Here is a 19,080-nt window from a genome sequence, read left to right on the forward strand (position 1 = left end):
ATTCCCGCTCTCTCTTTCAAAACAGTCCGAACACATCCAGCCAACATCCATTTACTGTCCAACTTCAAACCCACAGAACCAACTTTTCATCTTCCTCATTTATTCATTCAACTGCCGTTTTCTGGAACAACCTTCCTTCATACGTATTTCCTGAAAATTACAATAGGCAGAAGTTCAAGTCCAATGTCAACAAATATCTTCTTTCGTCTTCACAACGTCCAACCCAAGCACTGCACTAAGTACTATAGGTTCTAATACCTCTCGTGTTTGGGATTCACATAAAAAAAAAAAATAATAAAAAAAAAATAATCAAGGTTTGAATCCTGCTCACGGCAAGGAGGATACGAATTTTTGTTTTGTGTTAGAACAATATAAATTATTGTGGATTAACCTTTTAAAGAATGAATCCAACCAAGAACGAAAAATGCAAGTGAAAGTTAAAATTTGCTTTAATCCGAATATTTAGACTGTTTGCTGGTAATTGTAAACAGTGTTATTTTCTTTCATTTAGTAAAGAAGATATTGTGGAGGATATATTTTAAGAACTTGATTGTGCAGCTGCCCCCTTCCTTTCTTATAATATTGTTCACGGGTACATAACGACACATTATGTAATTCTTCTGGCTACAAACCAAGGGTGGTGACAATAAACCACACAGTGAACTTGCCACGAAATTGTAGGAGTATAATAATTTATCATACGCCCGATCATTTATAATTTATCCATTTCTTGGAAAATAAATTCAATTTGAAATTATTGATTACAATACTTATTCATAACCAATTAATTTTCAAAGCTATTTGAAACAGAATGCAAGACTTCAAATTCCCTAGTAAAACCGGTCGCTTAAAAAAAACAAAACTACAAATAACTCTATGTTTTATATATACCCTACGTAGTAAATTAAAGAGCACCAGCACTCTCCTTATCTACCAATGAAACAAATTCAATTGGCAGCATAAAATGTACACTATCCTCCAAAAATGTTTCCTGACAGATCGGTTACAACCCCAGGGTGAGTATGGGCTTGGCGCACCCAGGGTCCTGAACTGCATATCACCATTCTTCTCTTTCTTGGTGATTCCCTTCTACTTCTCTCTTTATCAGAGTAATTCAGAATTTTTTTTTTTTTTTTTTTTTTTGGCTGGTGCAACATAAGCCTCAGGCTTCCTTGCGCCATGCACGGCCGTTTTAAGAACTCTCGGGCCCTCCGGCGAATTTCCAAATGTGGTCCCTGTTCAGTTTAAATTATGTTTTAATTTTTTTCTGGGTCTCTCTTAGTCGCAATCCTAACCCTAAGTGAGGCGCCAGTAGGCCGAGGCCCCTGGCTTCCGCCGGGTGAGCCCAGACGCCATGTGGCTAATAATAATAATAATAATAATAATAACGTCACTTCCACTCACTTTACAGCCTGTCGTTCTTTATTTGGCTGCGACACACTCCACATTCCGAGTCTGCAATCCAACAATGAACCACCATTAAAAACCTTTGAACCTTGAAGTCCATGAACCTTTCTGGAACAACAGAATACACGGCGACATGGAATGAGGCATTATCCTGTTGAATAAACGTGGGTCTGAACAAAACATTGCTACTTCGTAGGGGGCATTCAACACTTGAAATGTTTAGGTATAAATGTTTAGGTGGTCATAGTTTCTTACACCAGCAGTTCCTAAACCATAATAAGATCGAAATAAGCTGTTTTGCTACAGATTAATAAAGAAGTCATAGGGTCTTAATGTGTACATCCATCTTTCGATTGCCTTGTATGGATATTAAGAAATAAAACAGTAGAAATATATAAATTTTGTTACAAATATCGTATAAAAAGTAGCGTATCGAATCAACTCAAGTTGTAATTGTAAATAATTTGCTTTATTATTTTTAATAATTTTATTCGATACGCTACTTTTTATAAGAAATTTGTAACAAAATTTATATATTTCTACTGTTTTATTTCTTAATATCCATACAAGGCAATGGAAAGATGGATGTACATATTAAGACCCTATGACGTCTTTATTAACCTGTAGCAAAACAGCTTATTTGGGTCTTATTATGGTTTAGGAACTGCTGGTGTAAGAAACTATGACCACCGATACCTACCTAAACATTTCAAGTGTTGAATGCCCCCTACGAAGTAGCAATGTTTTGCTTCAGACCCACGTTTATTCAACAGGATAATGCCTCATTCCATGTCGCCGTTTATTCTGTTGTTCCAGAAAGATTCATGGACTTCAAGGTCCAAAATTTTTTAATGGTGGTTCATTGTTGGATTGCAGACTCGGAGTGTGGAGTGTGTCGCAGCCAAATAAAGACCGACAGTCTGTAAAGTGAGTGGAAGTGACGTTAATATTATTATTAGCCACATGGCGCCTGGGGCCTCACTTAGGGCTGCGACACACTCCACATTCCGAGTCTGCAATCCAACAATGAACCACCAATAAAAAATTTTGGACCTTGAAGTCCATGAATCTTTCTGGAACAACAGAATAAACGGCGACATGGAATGAGGCATTATCCTGTTGAATAAACGTGGGTCTGAACAAAACATTGCTACTTCGTAGGGATCATTCAACACTTGAAATGTTTAGGTAGGTATCGGTGGTCATAGTTTCTTACACCAGCAGTTCCTAAAACATAATAAGACCCAAATAAGCTGTTTTGCTACAGATTAATAAAGAAGTCATAGGGTCTTAATATGTACCTCCATCTTTCCATTGCCTTGTATGGATATTAAGAAATAAAACAGTAGAAATATATAAATTTTGTTACAAATTTCGTATAAAAAGTAGATTATCGAATCAACTCAAGTTGTAATTGTAAATAATTTGCATCAAGCTATTTACACAGGTTAATACTATGTACCATATCAAGAACCTCGAAGTTACTCTTTCTTTTCTTATTTTTAGCAGAAGGTGTACGCCTCACTGCCTCACCTACATTTTCCCTGATAAAAACTGCCCAATCCAGAAAACAGGATATCCGGTATCAATTGTCGATCGAGTGGATATTTAAGAATTCACTGCAAGGAATTTATCAACAGCCGTGATCGTCTAGTGGTTAGGACATTGCGTTGTGGCCGCAATAACCCAGGTTCGAATCCTGGTCACGGCAGGTCGATAAATTTTGTTGGAATAATGGAGTAATTTGACTCTTAAATTAATTTAACCACGAATATAAAATGGAACTGAAAATTAAAATATGATGATCTTAATTTTGACTTCAAAATCATTTAATTTGAATCCTCACAACGGAAGGGTTCATATAATTTTACTTCCGGTATATCTTAATTTTCGGGTTCTGATTTTTATTTGATGGTTAGAAGTTTTTATAGCGTTCTCATTTCATTTAAAGAATTACTATATCAGGTTATTCGATAACATTTAAAAATAATAAGAGAGGCAGAAATAGATATTTTTTTGAGTTCAATTCTACGCTTTTTATATTTTGTTATAAAATAACGATTAGAATTTTAATCACCAGGTGGCTCGTGAAAGCTAAGAAATAATTATTTTCTTGTAAATATTATATTACTCTACTGAATTAAAAAATAATGATTTACATATTTATTTATCATAAATATTAAACAGCCATAACAAATAGTAATTATATCAATGGTAAACAAGTATTTTTATTAAAAGTAATATTATTTAGTAATTTTTACATTCTTTGTAGTTTGGGGTAGCCTTTTAAATAATTACATATTTACATATTTATTTATCATGAATAGTGAACAATCATTAAAAATAGTAATTATTATCAATGGTAAACAAGTATATTATTTAGTAATTTTTACATGCATTGTAATTTGCAGTAACCTTGGTATATATGTTTTTTTATCCATTTTTTAATCTGATTTTAATTTGATTTTCAAATAATAATTGGCAATTATTGCTTGCAGTACGTCATACTTCTAAGAGATGGCGCTACTCGTTTGAATTCTAAAATTTGTTTATAACCTGCTTTGGTAGATGTCAGATTACTTTTATATTTGCATACACAGAATTTTAAAAAAATATTTAAAATCTCGTATTTTCGAATCAGTTGCTTGGAACTACTTTTACGAAACTATGAAACTGTAAGCGTATATCATAAAAACTATTATTGTTTGTATTTTTATATGTAGGAGGGAAGTAACCCCAGAGTAACGTACCATCTGTGTGGTACTACACTTAAGGTGGTAGAAAATGAAAAGGAACCTGGGAGTGATTGTAGAGTCAGATATTAAATTTTCTGAGCACTCTACAATGGGGTATTCCCTACATATACTCTACATGGGGTATTCTCAATGAATACTCTACATGGGGTATTCTCAATGATATACAGAAATCTGGCAGGGAAAAGGATGTGATTATCCCTTTGCTTAAGGTAATGGTCAGGCCACGCCTTGAGTACTGCCTCTGGAGGCCTCATTTTAGGAAGAATGTACAGTTGCTTGAGCGAGTAACATGATAAGATAACAAGATAAGGGCATCAAGATTTGTGAGAGGAACAAACGGGGTGGTCTTACCAAAATTTAGGGTTGAATTTGAAAGTGTCTGCAATTCTGCCAAGACACGATTGGAGGGAGTATATGATGAGAGCAGTGTCGATCAATTCGGCCCAGGAAAGATTGTGCAAGGCTCAAGGGGTAGAATTTGTTTCAGCCTGGTCTGTACTTGTTAACAGGAGAGACTGCTTGTACAGGGATGGGATAGATACACTTAAATAGAAAGGGTGCAAGAATGTTTGCTGATGCTATCGAGGCACTGTTAGGTGGGTGGGAAAACTGCTGGATTGGGGGGATACAAGGACTAATAGATTAACAGTAGCCACTGGCAGAGGTGAAAGTGATTCTTGCACTGCTTCTATTGGAATGAGCAGCAGCTTGGAAAATAAGATGCAGGATATTTCAGAGACTGCTCTAAGTCATTGGGGTACAACTAAACACATGGGCTGTGTTAGGGTAGCTAAGAATAGGAACAGGTGCATGTATACTTGCGTGTACACCAGTGCTAGGAGTTTGGTAAATAAATTTGATGAATTTTAGGTATTGCTCAAAACATCAAAGGCAGATATTGTTGGGATATCAGAGAAGTGGTGTCACACAGATATAAGGAATGCAGAACTGGAATTTGGGGAGTACAACGTCTACAGAAAGGATAGGCAGGATAGTAAGGGAGGAGGGGTTATGCTATTAGTTAAGAAACACATAAAATCCAAAGAAGTGAAGCCAGTCGACATCGCTGGACAGTGCAGTGTTGAGTCAGTTTGGTGTGACATAAGCATTGGGAGATCAAAATTGAGAGTAGGAGTGTGCTATAGGCCTAATGACTCTGATGAGTATAATACGGAACTGTACAGGGAAATAGAGTGGGCCAGTAAATCAGAGAGTCTTATAATGGGAGATTTTAATTTCCCAGATATTGACTGGAATTTGGGGGCTGGTCACTCACACACTAGCAGGGCTTTTGTGGATTTATTGGATGATTGTTTTCTACATCAGCATGTTCGTGAGGCAACTAGAGGGAGTAATACTCTTGATTTGATTATCAGCAGTGATTCTTCATGCATTAAGAATCTGCAGATAAATGAACCACTAGGTAGCAGACAGTGTGCTGAAGTGGGATTTACTCAAAGAGGTAACTACCATCAGGGGTAAAGGGAAGGGTTATTGCTTTTGTAAAGGCGACTACGATGGTCTAAGACAGTATTTAAATTCTATACAGTGGGATCAACTGATGATGTTACCAACAGCAAACTCAAAATGGGGAGCATTCAAGGAACTTATCTTGGAAACTACTAGGCTTTACATACCAATTAAGAAATATTGTTCAAGGTTCAGGCCTAAATGGATGTCAGATGAACTAATGAGACATATGGCAGAGAATTAAAATGCTTGGGATACATATAAATTAACATGTGACACAGAAGCCTATGATAGATACAAGTTGATCTGTAACCAAGTTACAAAGGAGGTTAGGCAGGCGAAAGCAGATTACGAGAAATCTTTGGCAAGGGATGCAAAGAAAAACAGCAAACAGTTCTTTACTTATGTAAACTCTAGAAGGAAGGGGATGAATCAGATTGGTCCACTTGATATCGATGGTTCAACTGTTCATGATCCTGCTCAGGTAGCTAACAAACTAAATCAATATTTTGCATCTACATTCACACATGAGGAGATATTCAGGAGGGGAGGAATGCCATAGATGAAGTAAACACTGGCAGTGAGCTAGATGATCTTGTAATAATTGAGAGTAAAGTGGAGGAGAAATTGTTGAATATAAATACAAGAAAGGCACCTGGGGTGGATGTGATCTATCCAGTTATATTAGAGGAAGCAGCAAATAAAGTAAACAATACGTTAGCCATAATTATGAGAGCTTCCTTGGACTCAGGGGAGGTACCCACAGACTCGAGAAGTGCAAATGTAACCCCAATTCACAAAGGAGGATCAAAGGCTGACACAAGTAATTATAGACCTGTGAGTTTAACTTCTCTTCCAGGAAAATGAATGGAAGCACTGGTTAAAGAAGCACTGCAGGATAATCTTGACAAGAATTCAGTTATATCTCAGACACATCATGGTTTTGTTAAGGGAAGGTCTTGCGTGACCAATTTGATTGGATACTATGATGTAGTCACAAAAGAATTCGATGCAGGGAATAACTTTGATATTATATATTTGGATCTTAGAAAGGCTTTTGATACTGTTGCACATGGAAGACTGCTGCACAAATTGGAGCAGTGTGGCATTGGTAGCAAATTGTTGCTATGGATAAAGGGATGGTTGAGTGCCAGAAGACAGAGGGTGGTAATTAATGGACACTGCTCATCGTGGACTAATGTTATTAGTGGAGTCCCTCAGGGTTCAGTGTTTGGTCCATTATTGTTTTCTGTATTTATAAACAATATTGATGATGGTATATCAAGCTTAATGTCTAAGTTTGCAGACGATACAAAGGTCGGCAGGGTTGTTAAGGACACTACTGACGCTATGCTGCTGCAACAAAATCTGGAAAGGTTGAGCAGATGGGCTGAGAGGTGGCAAATGAAGTTTAACATTGACAAATGTAAAGTACTACATATGGGAAACAGCAACCCCAGAGCAACGTATCAACCCTGTGGTACTACACTGACAGTGGTAGGGAATGAAAAGGACCTGGGGGTTATTGTGCAGGCAGATATGAAGTTCTCTGAGCAGTGCAGACTGGCTGCAAGAGTAGCTCATGGTGTCTTATCAATGATATTCAGGAATTTTTCTAGCAGGGATAGGGAGGTGATTATTCCCTTGTATAAGGCAATGGTCAGGCCGCACCTTGAGTACTGTATACAGGTCTGGAAGCCTCATTTCAAGAAGGATGTAGAGCTGCTGGAACGAGTACAGAGAAGGGAAACAAGATTAGTGAATGGAACAAAGGGTTGCTCTTACGAAGAAAGGCTTAAGTTTTGCAAATTACAGTGTCTGGAGACTAGGCACCGGCGAGGTGATCTGATAAAGGTGTACAAAGCCTTGAATGGTTTGAGCATGCTCAGTGCTGATGGGATACTGCGTCTTGCTCAAAATAATCACCTGAGAGGGCATAAATTCAATTTGAGGAAAGACAGTTATTAGATGTGTGTGCCTTTAACCAGCAATACAAACTTCCACAACAACAGATGGAAGTACAAACTTCTATCTGTCGTTATGGAAATTGATAGCTTAAGTAAATTCAAGGAGGAACTGGAATGAATTTTTTATTATTATTTTATTTATTTATGGTTTTTTTTTTTTTTTTTTTTTTTGCTAATGCTACATATGGTGGCTTTCTTGCTTCATATGCCTCTACTAACTACTAATGCTAATTCTAATACTACTCAGTGACAAAAAAATTAGAACCTTTATTCAATATCTACAAAATCTACCTTTTAACGTTAATACAGCCCGTAAAGATTGTGGCATGGATTCCATTAGGTGTCTGAGGAAATCTGTCTCCAGATTTGACCACTCTTCCTTCAGAATATTTGTCAGTTGTTGTATTATGGTGTGCAGAAAACTGCGAAGGCGAAGTACCCTTTACAACATATCCGAGTCGTCCTGAATAGATTCATATTTGAATGGTTTGACAAAGACAGCTCTGTCTTCCAGCATATCGATTGGCCTCCGAACTCCCCCGATATCAATCCCATAGAGCACTTGTGGACACTATGGAAAGGCATATCAGGCGTCTGGATACACCAATCACCTCCATTCCTGCACTGTTAGTCACATTACACTCAGCTTGGTTGGCCATCCTCCCGAACGCTGCAGACATCTTATTCAATCAATGCCACGTCAAATAGCCGCTGTACTGAAGGCAAAAGGACCTACGAAGTATTAGGTATGTGGTCGTAATTCAGTGATCACTCAGTGTATATTAATCATAACTGGCATGTTCTCTGAACGAAGAAACAGGGTTTCTGGGAGAAACAAAAATCTTGTCTTTTTCTGAGACTGACTAAGAGTAAAAAACGCCCATAAAAGTAGGACCATAATTGTGAACAGGCATCTGAAGCACTAGCCTAGGCCTCACCATAGATGGGTGGGGGGCCTAGCATAGCCTCTGTAATCTCAAATTTACTAGGTCTATTTGTTTCTATCGCGTAAAAAGAGACATGTAAAATTTACTGAAAGTGTGGATGACTCATTTCTACAAAAGAACAGATTAATTTCCAGAATAAAGGAAAATCATCTCTCCTAATTCCCTAATAGGGTGTAAGTGTAGAACACATGTTGACAACGTATTATTCGCGTCGGGAATATGCCTTAATCTTTTCCACTGGCTTTAAACACAAGAAAGCAGTTGACCAGCACGATTTCTCGGCGCAGTATGTGGGAGTCGGTTGTGAATGTGTTACGTACACCACTAAATTGTGGAATGTCCCTGTTCTTAATCCCTTTACTTCTTAATTCGTGCATTCTACAGCAGCAACTCTATTCCCTAAATGCTAGAAATTCGTAACCACGCGAAATCCGTCGTTATATGAAAATTTGTTCGTTCTACGTAAACTGTTTTAATTGAACCGCCCATAGAATTCAGAATCTATTTATGTTCAGATCCGAAAACTGTGAAATTTAGTTTAATTTATCAGTTAATAATGCAGCTAAAATATGAATCTGGAGCATCTAAGCGAAAGAGTCAACGAGAAAAAGATGATCAAATTTGAAAACAAAACAAATCAGTAAAAATAATTGTATCTTCTGATTATACACTGTGCTGCCACTTTATTAGGTACACCCCTACTGTGCACACAAATGGTTTGTCCCACAACGTTGCAAGTCACATGACCACAGTTGTGGATACAAATGCAGCAGAACAACCTTTCTAGTATCAGTTAAGCGTACAAACCGTACCAAGAATGGGGATAAGGAGTGATCTAACGGACTTCGAACGTGGCATGGTAGTAGGTGTAAGACGTGCTGGATAAAGCATCTCTGAAACGGCAGTTATCCTGAACTTTCCATGCCCCACAGTTTCAAAGATGTATTGAGAATGGTGCAACGAACAGAAAACATCCTCTCAACGGCACTCCTGTGGAAGAAAATCGCTTGTTGATGAGAGAGAGAGAGACAGAGAGAGAGAGATCGGAGGAGGAAGGCTAGAATTGTGCAAGCAAACAGACGGGCCACAATGTCGCACATCACGTCAGAATACAACTTAGGTGCGCAGAACAAAATATCACTAGTCGCACTTTGTCTCGAATGGGCTACAACAGCCGACGGCCACATCGCGTACCTTTGTTATCAATGAAGAACAAGACAGCATACCTCCTGTGGGCACAGCAACACCAGCACTGGACTATCGAGAATTGGAAAACAGTTGCTTGGTCTGACGAGTCGAAGTTCCTGGTGCATCATGTTGATGGAAGGCTCAAAATTTGGGGAAAATAACATGAATCCTTGGACCCGTCACGTCTGACGACTGCTGTGCAAGGTGGTGGTGGGGGCAGTGTTATGGTGTAGAGAATATTTTCTTGATATACGTTGGGTCCATTGATACCCATAGATTCACGTCTGAATGCCACATCGTATCTGAACATCGTTGCTGACCAAGTGCATCCGTTCATGTTGACAGTTTATTCTCAGTCAGATGGTTACTTCCAGCAGCATAATGCACTGGTGCACAAAGCCCAAATCACTATGGAATGGTTTCAGGAAGATGACAATGACTTTTCTTTGCTGCAGTGGCTCCAGTCTGCAGATCTCAATCCTATTGAATAGGTTTGGGATAGCTGGAAAGGACTATTCGCTGGGGGCCTACACCTCCGTCGAATCTCAAGGAACGGCGTGACATACTCATGTCTGCATGGTACTCCATTCCTGTACAACATTTTGACCATATTGTTCAATCCATGCCTAGAAAAATCCAGGCTATTTTGAAGGCTGAACACGCTACTTAGTAGGTGTACCTAATAAAGTGGCAGCAGAGTGTATATACATATATATGTGTAATTTTTTTTTTTTGACTCTGGTATCTTTATAGGGGGCCCCAGCAAGAGCTTAGGGCCTCGGGCCCCGAGAAGTGTAAGTACGTCCTGCATAAAAGATTCTCTCGTTATTGACGGGATTAGACCCAAATTCTTTTTATTCATCCTGTATGGGAAATGTGTGCCTTTATGCTTCTAAAGATCTAGATGATCCTGTAGTGCTTCTTTAACCAGTGCCTCCATTAATTTTCCGGGAACAGAAGTTAAACTCACAGGTCTATATTTACTTGTGTCAGCCTTTGATCCTCCTTTGTGAATTGGGGTCACATTTTCACATCTACAGTCTATGGGTACCTCCCCTGAGTCCAAGGAATCTCTCATAATTTTGGCTAAGGGTTTGCTTACTTCCTTTGCTTCCTCCTTTAATATAACTGGATAGATTCGCTCCACCCCAGATACCTTTCTTGTGTTTATCTTCAACAATTTCTCCTCCACTTTACTCTCAGTTATTACAAGATTCTCTAGCTTACTGCCAGAGTTGAATACACCTCTGGCATTCCCCTCGCTGAATAACTCCTCATGTGTGAATGTCGATGCAAAATATTCATTTAGTTTGTTAGCTACCTGAGCAGGATCATCGACAGTTGAGCCATCGATATCAAGTGGACCAATCTGATTCATCCCCTTCCTTCTAGAGTTTACATAAGTAAGGAACTCTTTGCTGTTTTTCTTTGCATCCCTTGCCAAAGATTTCTCGTAATCTGCCTTTGCCTGCCTAACCCCCTTTGTAACTTGGTTACAGATCAACTTGTATCTATCATAGGCTTCTGTGTCACGTGTTAATTTGTATGTATCCCATGCATTTTTCTTCTCTGCCATATGTCTCATTAGTTCATCTTTCATCCATTTAGGCCAAAACCTTGAACAATATTTCTTAGTTGGTATGTAAAGCCTAGTAGCTTCAAAGATAAGTTCCTTGAATGCTCCCCATACTGTTATTGTTGTTATTTGGTTTTTAGGAGCATTATCAACTAAGGCCATATTGCTCCGGTGCGGTGGTCATTCCCTGACCTTTCCGCATCCTCCGTATTTGGTGGTGACGGGCTCGAACCCCGGTCTAATCAAGAAGCGTGTGCTACGCACTGCTGCTCCTGCCCACCTGGCTACGGAGGCGCCGAATGCTCCCCATTTTGAGTTTGCTGTTGGTAACATTATCAGTTGATCCCACTGTATAGAATTTAAATACTGTCTCAGTCCATCGTAGTCGTCTTTACGAAAGCAATAACCCTTCACTTACCCCTAATGGTAGTTACCTCTTTGAGTAAATCCCACTTCAGCACACTGTGATCACTGCCACCTAGTTGTTCCTCCGTCTGCAGATTCTTAATGCATGAAGAATCACTGCTGATAATCAAATCAAGAGTATTACTCCCTCTAGTTGCCTCCCGAACATGCTGATGTAGAAAACAATCATCCAATAAATCCACAAAAGCCCTGCTAGTGTGTGAGTGACCAGCCCCCAAATTCCAGTCAATATCTGGGAAATTAAAATCTCCCATTATAAGACTCTCTGATTTACTGGCCCACTCTATTTCCCTGTACAGTTCCTTATTATACTCATCAGAGTCATTAGGCCTATAGCACACTCCTACTCTCAATTTTGATCTCCCAATGCTTATGTCACACCAAACTGACTCGACACTGAACTGTCCAGCGATGTCGACTGGCTTCACTTCCTTGGATTTTATGTGTTTCTTAACTAATAGCATATCCCCTCCTCCCTTCCTATCATTTCTGTAGACGTTTTACTCCCCAAATTCCAGTTCTGCATTCCTTATATCTGTGTGACACCACGTCTCTGAAATCCCCATAATATCTGCCTTTGATGTTTTCAGCAACTCCTCAAATTCTTCAAATTTATTTTCCAAACTCCTAGCATTGGTGTACACGCAAGTATACATGCACCCGTTCTTATTCTTAGATACCCTAACACAACCCATGTGTTAGGGTAGCTAAGAATGATTCCCAGCACTCTCTGAAATCCTCTGCACCTTGTTTTCCAGGCTGCTGCTCATTCCAATAGAAGCAGTGCAAGAATCACTTTCTCCTCTGCCTGCGGCTACTGTTGAACTATTAGTCTTTGTATCCCCCCAAGCTATCCGTTTTCCGACCCACCTAACACTGCCTCGATAGCATCAGCAAATATTCTTGCACCCTTTCTATTTAAGTGTATCCCATTCCTGTAGAAGCAATCTCTCCTGTAAACAAGTACAGACCAGGCTGAAAAAAATTCTACCCCTTGAGCCTTGCACAATCTTTCCAGGGCCGAATTGATCGACAAGGCTCTCATGTGAATACGTTTTTACAGTTGCCATGCGACAGTTGCCATGGTATTGTATTGTTTATGACAATAAATAACAGTAGTCTTCTCCACTGTTGAAGGGTTATTTATTCGAGGTAGTACAACGAGTTGCCATGGTATTGTACTACCTCGAATATGAGAATAAATAACAATAGTCTTCTCCACTGGTGAATGTTATTTATTCGATGTAGTACAATACCATGGCAACTCGTTGTGAAGGCAGTCACAATATGAAATATAACCAAAACGATGCCAATTTAATTAATTAATTTAACTACTTTGGTAGATGCATTTGCACTAACCTACGTATTAGTAATAATAATAATAAAAAAATACCCCATACAGGTCTTTATACCCCATTCAGCTCTTGAGAGCCTAATCGCGTTGGCAGTAAACTTCTTAATCTTTTCAGCAAAGTTCTTTACGTGGGGATAAAATAAAATTTATCATCAATTAAGAGACCAAGATATTTATTTAGATAAACATAAGGAATTTGGACATTGTTGATATGAAGTTTAGGAGGTCTTTTATAATCCAGTTTATTGTTGAAGATCATCATTTTAGTTTTCGTCTCAGAGCTTTTTAATTTGTTTATTCTAGACCATTCCAGCAAATCATCCAGGATTTCTTTCCTATCTGTTTCTAGCAAAAATCTTGACCTGTCTGGAATGCATAGCACTAAATCGTCGGCATATGCTATTTTATTGCAAATTTGACTTTCTTTTAGTAACCATTGGTCTAAAACAGAATTCCAGAGAAGAGGCGCAAGGATCGAGCCTTGTGGGCAACCTCTGGAAATGAATTTTGAAAATACCAAATGTCGTGAGATGACTTTTATCTGCCTATTTGAAAAATAAGATCTAATAATCTGATATAGTAAATCATCACATTCTGCCTCTTGAAGTGAACTGAGGGCACTCTCCCACCAGAGTGTATGGAAAGCGCCCTCAAAGTAAATAAAAACAACCACCATGTATTTCTTGTCTGTAGTTTTACATAGATTCACCAAATTTCTGATAGCATCTTTAGTGGAGGAGCCTTTTTTAAAGGCGAATTGTGAATTAGAAATCATATTACTTGCAGCCAAAACCTTCTGCATCCTAGGCGCTAATAATCTCTCATAAAGCTTTCCAAGATTTCCTGGATGGGATATTGGGCGATATGCCTTGGGGTCCGTTGCCAATTTTCCAGGCTTTCTGAGCATCTTTACTAACGCAATCTTCCAAACATTTGTAAAAGTCCCTTCTAATAGACATTTGTTGAAAACATTCAACAATATATGAGGAAAATGTTGATGAAATCTTTTGATTGCCGCATTTTCAACCAAGTCCATTCCAGGACATTTTTTCAGATTGATTTTAAAAGTTGCAAGTGCAAGTTCATCTAGACTAAATATTTCCGTGTCATTTCATCCCTTGTAAGATCCGTTAACGAATCTTATCTGTGCTTGTTCGGTTGTGTCTTTTTTCTGGGTGATCATCAGGGAAAAGTCTCTCTGTGATAGCTTCAACCGTGAAGAGCCAATCAGTAGTCAGACTTCCGTTAGAGTGAACAGAACTATATATCCCAGGAGTTACCAGTTTGTCACGACTTTGTTTATTAATGCCCATGGATCACACTTACCTGTATGGGATGTAGACATGTAGACATGTATAGTATCTTATGTAGGACGGCACCTGAACGTCAATTCATCTCCGCCTTCGTACACTGTGATGATTACAGAAAGCACTGTAAAAGGCCAGAAATGTGTGTAAAATTATGTTCGTGCAGTGTGTGTGTTGTTGTGTTGTTTAGTTGTTTCTGGCCGTTTTGTCACCAGGCAGGCGATCACCTGGAAAGCCTGCCCAGTGTCCGTCTACACCACGGGGAGGTAGGCCACAACTACGCATGTATTGCGACCGCCCTCTAAACGCTCTGGTTTACCAGCTCTTACTGCCCTAGTATCAGGGCAAAAACAATAAAAATAAAAAATAAAATAATAATAATAAAAAATAAAATAATAAGTAATAATAATAAAGTACTTATATGTAAGAAAATAATAAAAACTAGATAATAAAATCTGTCCATCGGGCAGCCCAAACCCAGCGAACCAGCAAAAATAAATAAGTAAATAAATACAAATAAAATGTGAAAAAAAAAAAAAAAAATATATATATATAATAAATTTAAAAAAAAAAATAAAAATAATAATAATTAAAAAATTAGAAAACTATTTTTAATAGAAAAAAAATATAAATAAAAATTAGAAAACTATTTTTGGTAGAAAAAAATTAAATAAATTAATTAATAAAAAAAATAAATAAATAAATAAAATATAAAATTGAAAAAAAAAATAAAAAGAGAAAAGAAAAAAGAGAGGGAAAAAGTATAGATATATATCTGATCCCGCACTGGCCAGAAGCCAGTGCCAGCAGGGTTCTCCACTAGGAAGTCTAGGAGGTATTCCGTAGTTGAGTGAGAAGGCATCTCCGGCGATCAAAAGCATGACGAGCAAATTCTTGCAGGGACTGGAAATTTTCTGTGGTCCTTAGGAAGTCCGGCTCATTTCCAGGGACAGTGATACTGGTGGAGAGAAGAAGGTTCTGTCGAAGATCTAGGTACTGATGGCAGTGGTATAAAATATGTTCCCAGTCTTCTGGGTCACCACAAGAACAGAGAGGTGATTCAGCAAGGTTGAAAGTTGCAAGTTTCGCATTAAGGGAGCCATGACCAGAGAGCAAGTAGAGAGTGTACAGACCAGGATGAAACCATTTCTGAGTGGACTCTAACGCGGCAAAGGTGACGTTAGGGATGAATTTTAAAGTAACAAGACCCTTAGAGGTAGCGGACCATCTGTCTTGCCAGCTCTGCATCAAAATATTCCAACATCGTCTTTTCTCTGCCTTGGGATCCACAGTGACATCGATGGTAATGCCACGAAAGGTGACAGGGATAGCGTGCCTAATGTAGAAGCACAGGCCTCTGTACATAAGAAAGAGATCGAGGGGCAGACAGCCGTTATGGACCTGCAAAGCAGGAGTAGACACAGTCCTACAGGCCCTGCACATTGCCAAAAGCATTTTACGTTGAATGCTGTGAAGTTTGGTCCGTACTGAAACCTTCTTAACATGCCAGAACCAGGCGGCCGCGCCATAGGAACAAATTGGTAGAAACACAGCTTTGTAATATGATCGTAAAGAACGAGAATTGAGACCCCAAGATTGTTTAGAGAGACGCAGAAGTGAGAAGGTAAGTTTTTTGACTTTCTCTGAGAGATCTTCCAAGTGTTTAGTAAACGTAAGTTTACTATCAATGATCAGACCAAGAAATTTTAGAGAAGAAACCATGGAAAGTGATTTGTTTTGAAGTTTTACAACAGGTGGCCGTGAAATATTAAGCGAACCCTTAACCAGCATCATTTTAGTTTTCGTGGAGGATATGGATAATTTATTTGTGGTTGACCATTGAGAGAGATCTGACATGACTAGGTTGGCAGTACTTTCAAGGGAGGCACGGGAATTGCCCTGGATCAGCAGGGTGAGATCGTCTGCATAAGCCAGTTTGGAAGTATAAGGAATAGTTTTAAGGAGCCATTCGTCAAGAACGATGTTCCAGACAAGTGGTCCAAGAACAGAGCCTTGGGGGCAGCCCCTAGTGACAGAGCGGGAGATGGAGTTAGATCCAGAAATAACAGAAACTGTACGGTTTTCAAAATAACTTTTTAAAAGGTTATAGAGAGGAAGAGGACAATCGGCCGCACGTAAGCGAGCAAACAAACTAGACCACCATAACAGATCAAACGCCGCAGAAAAATCAACAAAAATAGCAAGAACGTATTTAGTATTTGCAGAGCTAACTCGAGAAAGGAATTCAACGACTGCTTCTTCAGTTCCTCGTCCAGTTCGGAAACCATATTGATCGTCTGATACAAGAGAGGTGTTCGTGAACAGTGAAGTGAGTCTTATAGCAATCAGCCTTTCAAGTGTTTTGGCCAAATGCGATAACAGAGCAATAGGACGGAAGGACTTGCCACTTTGGGTGTTTACCTGTATGGGATATTAGTTTCTGCCATGAGGATCTTTTGGCTTCCGCAATAGCTTCGAAATATTCCTTACGTAATTGACCACAGACTTCCTTTAGTCGCCTAACGTCCGTTTCTGTCAAGTATCTGTGCCTCTGGAAATTCTTCCTTGCATCTATAACTCGTCTTCTCAAAACAGATAACTGGGGATTCCACCATGGGGTGGAGTCCACAGTTATCAGGGCAGACCGTCCAGTTTTTTAGATGCTCCGACCAGCATGGAGAGGAAAGGGTAAGGTCTATGTTAGGTCGTCTATGAACGTTCCAAAAGGTTGTTGGCATGTTGGGAAGATTATGCACATTCCAATGGTTAGTCAATATAAATTCTTCAAACACAGAACCTCTAGCGTCGTTGCGTTCCTAAATCAAAGTTTAGATTTTGCATTGGAGTCAGTTGAAACCAATATACTGTATTTGCTAGGAAAAGTGCATAAAATTTCTTCCTAAAGATGCATTGGTACCCTAATATTATCATTTGGAGTGCAATATAAAGAAACCATGTAGAAGTCTAAAAATTGGGTAGAATATAGATGCAGGTAGAAAAGGTTGTACAAAAAACGAGATATGACTGTTACAGTTAGAGCTCCATTAAATACAACAATGGCAGTTTTTGGCTGCTTGGATTCACATGCAACGACTCTAGCTAAGAACGGGTATCCAACAACGTGATACAACTTATCCGTTTCTCTATACATCGAGTAGGACAGAGTGGATCCCTTGCAGAATGTGCATTGTCCCTGTTCCTTCTCTTACAGTTTATACATCTCGGGTGTTGTTCTTTATGTGGTGCAATCGGCAGATATATGGCCCCCAGCCACACAATGACCGCAAGATACAGTCTTGTGGGTGCAAAACTGCGGAAGCATTTTGTCACTATTGTAAATTTCCTGTATTTATGGGCTGAGAATCCCAAGAAAATTCTATCGTTTCTGAAATATGTCTAAATAATCTCAATGAGAAACCTAGTTTAAATTTAGGAATCTGTTCTTTGGGCTTTTTTAAGTACAATTTCCTGTAGACGTCTTCTTCATTATGTAAGGTGACATCAACAGGTGGCATCCTGATGGTTCGATGCGATTCGATTACAATTCTTCTATGGCTAGCGCAAGCTGATCTTTCGCTTGAAATAGAGTAGAGAGTGTACGCCATATTAAAATCAGGCAAAGGCTACTATACCGCCCTCAAGATCATTAACTTCGTTCACGTTTTATATATCACGCTACGCATCCAATATTTTTCATAACAGTGTATTTTATATATTATTCTTTTAGCGTGAAGCATAATAAATAAATGTCTTAGTACTGTTAAAAGTTATTTAATTTTCATCATTAAATAACCAAACATTTTAACTTCGCATCGTGTTATGTTCTACTACTCTTGCAATGTTTCAAATCAATTTTAAATGTATTTTTAATAAATTGCAGGTTGTATACCGAAGCTGTACAAGGCCCAGGACGCACCACGAGTGGTACGATATACACACCAAAAGATATTAAAGAATAAAAAGAATAAATGAACGCAATTCTATTTCACAGTAAATATAAGCCTCTGATGAAAAAATAGTTTGATATTTGCACGGTAATTTTTGGTGTAACCTTGAACTTTATACACACTGGTGTGCAAAGAAAGTGCAATTATCGTCCGAATAACGTAATTATATGGCAATATTTCTGACAGATTTCATCACATAAGATTGAAACGCGTAGGTGATGACGTAATATTGCATCAGCTGTTACTTTTAGCTATATAAACACGCTCTCCAAGAGTTGCGTTGCAGTCATTCCTTGCTTGTGTGTGTGTATGGCGAGGTACGTGCAGTTCACGCCATGAAGAAAGAGTTGCTTTATGTGAGGAAGGATGTTCTTCCTGTCATATTGTTTATACAGTGTCTTGTTATAAGTCGACATTGAGTAGATTTCTTCCCGAACTCAAGAAAAAGGGTTACAAATGTGAAATTTGTAGGTGATGGACTTTATTTCAATGCCAGTGAATATATATATATATTTTTTAAGGTTTGAAAAATTTGGCGCCCCTAATCAGAGCCCTGCTAACCTGTGCCTAATATCTAACTAAACATTTCAAGTGTTGAATGCACCCTACGAAGTAACAATGTTTTTGCTTCGGACCAGTGGCGTTGCTAAGTTTTTTGAGCCCTTAGGCAAGAAATCATTTTGGGCCTCTCATCAACCACCCGCTTGCTAAAGGCAAACATCTCCAAATCTATCC

General features: G+C 38.7%; 1 non-coding gene across 1 annotated transcript; it reads left to right on the plus strand.

Moving 5' to 3' along the window:
* The first annotated feature begins 3,046 nt into the window (after nt 1-3,046).
* TRNAH-GUG (transfer RNA histidin (anticodon GUG)) lies at nt 3,047-3,118 on the plus strand. Its single transcript has one exon. It is a non-coding gene; the product is annotated as a tRNA-His (tRNA).
* The last annotated feature ends 15,962 nt before the right edge of the window (nt 3,119-19,080 follow it).

This window comes from Mastigoproctus giganteus, chromosome 4 (assembly GCF_048544385.1).
Source record: "Mastigoproctus giganteus isolate SK-2022 chromosome 4, ASM4854438v1, whole genome shotgun sequence".
Classification (NCBI taxonomy): Eukaryota; Metazoa; Arthropoda; class Arachnida; order Uropygi; family Thelyphonidae; genus Mastigoproctus; species Mastigoproctus giganteus.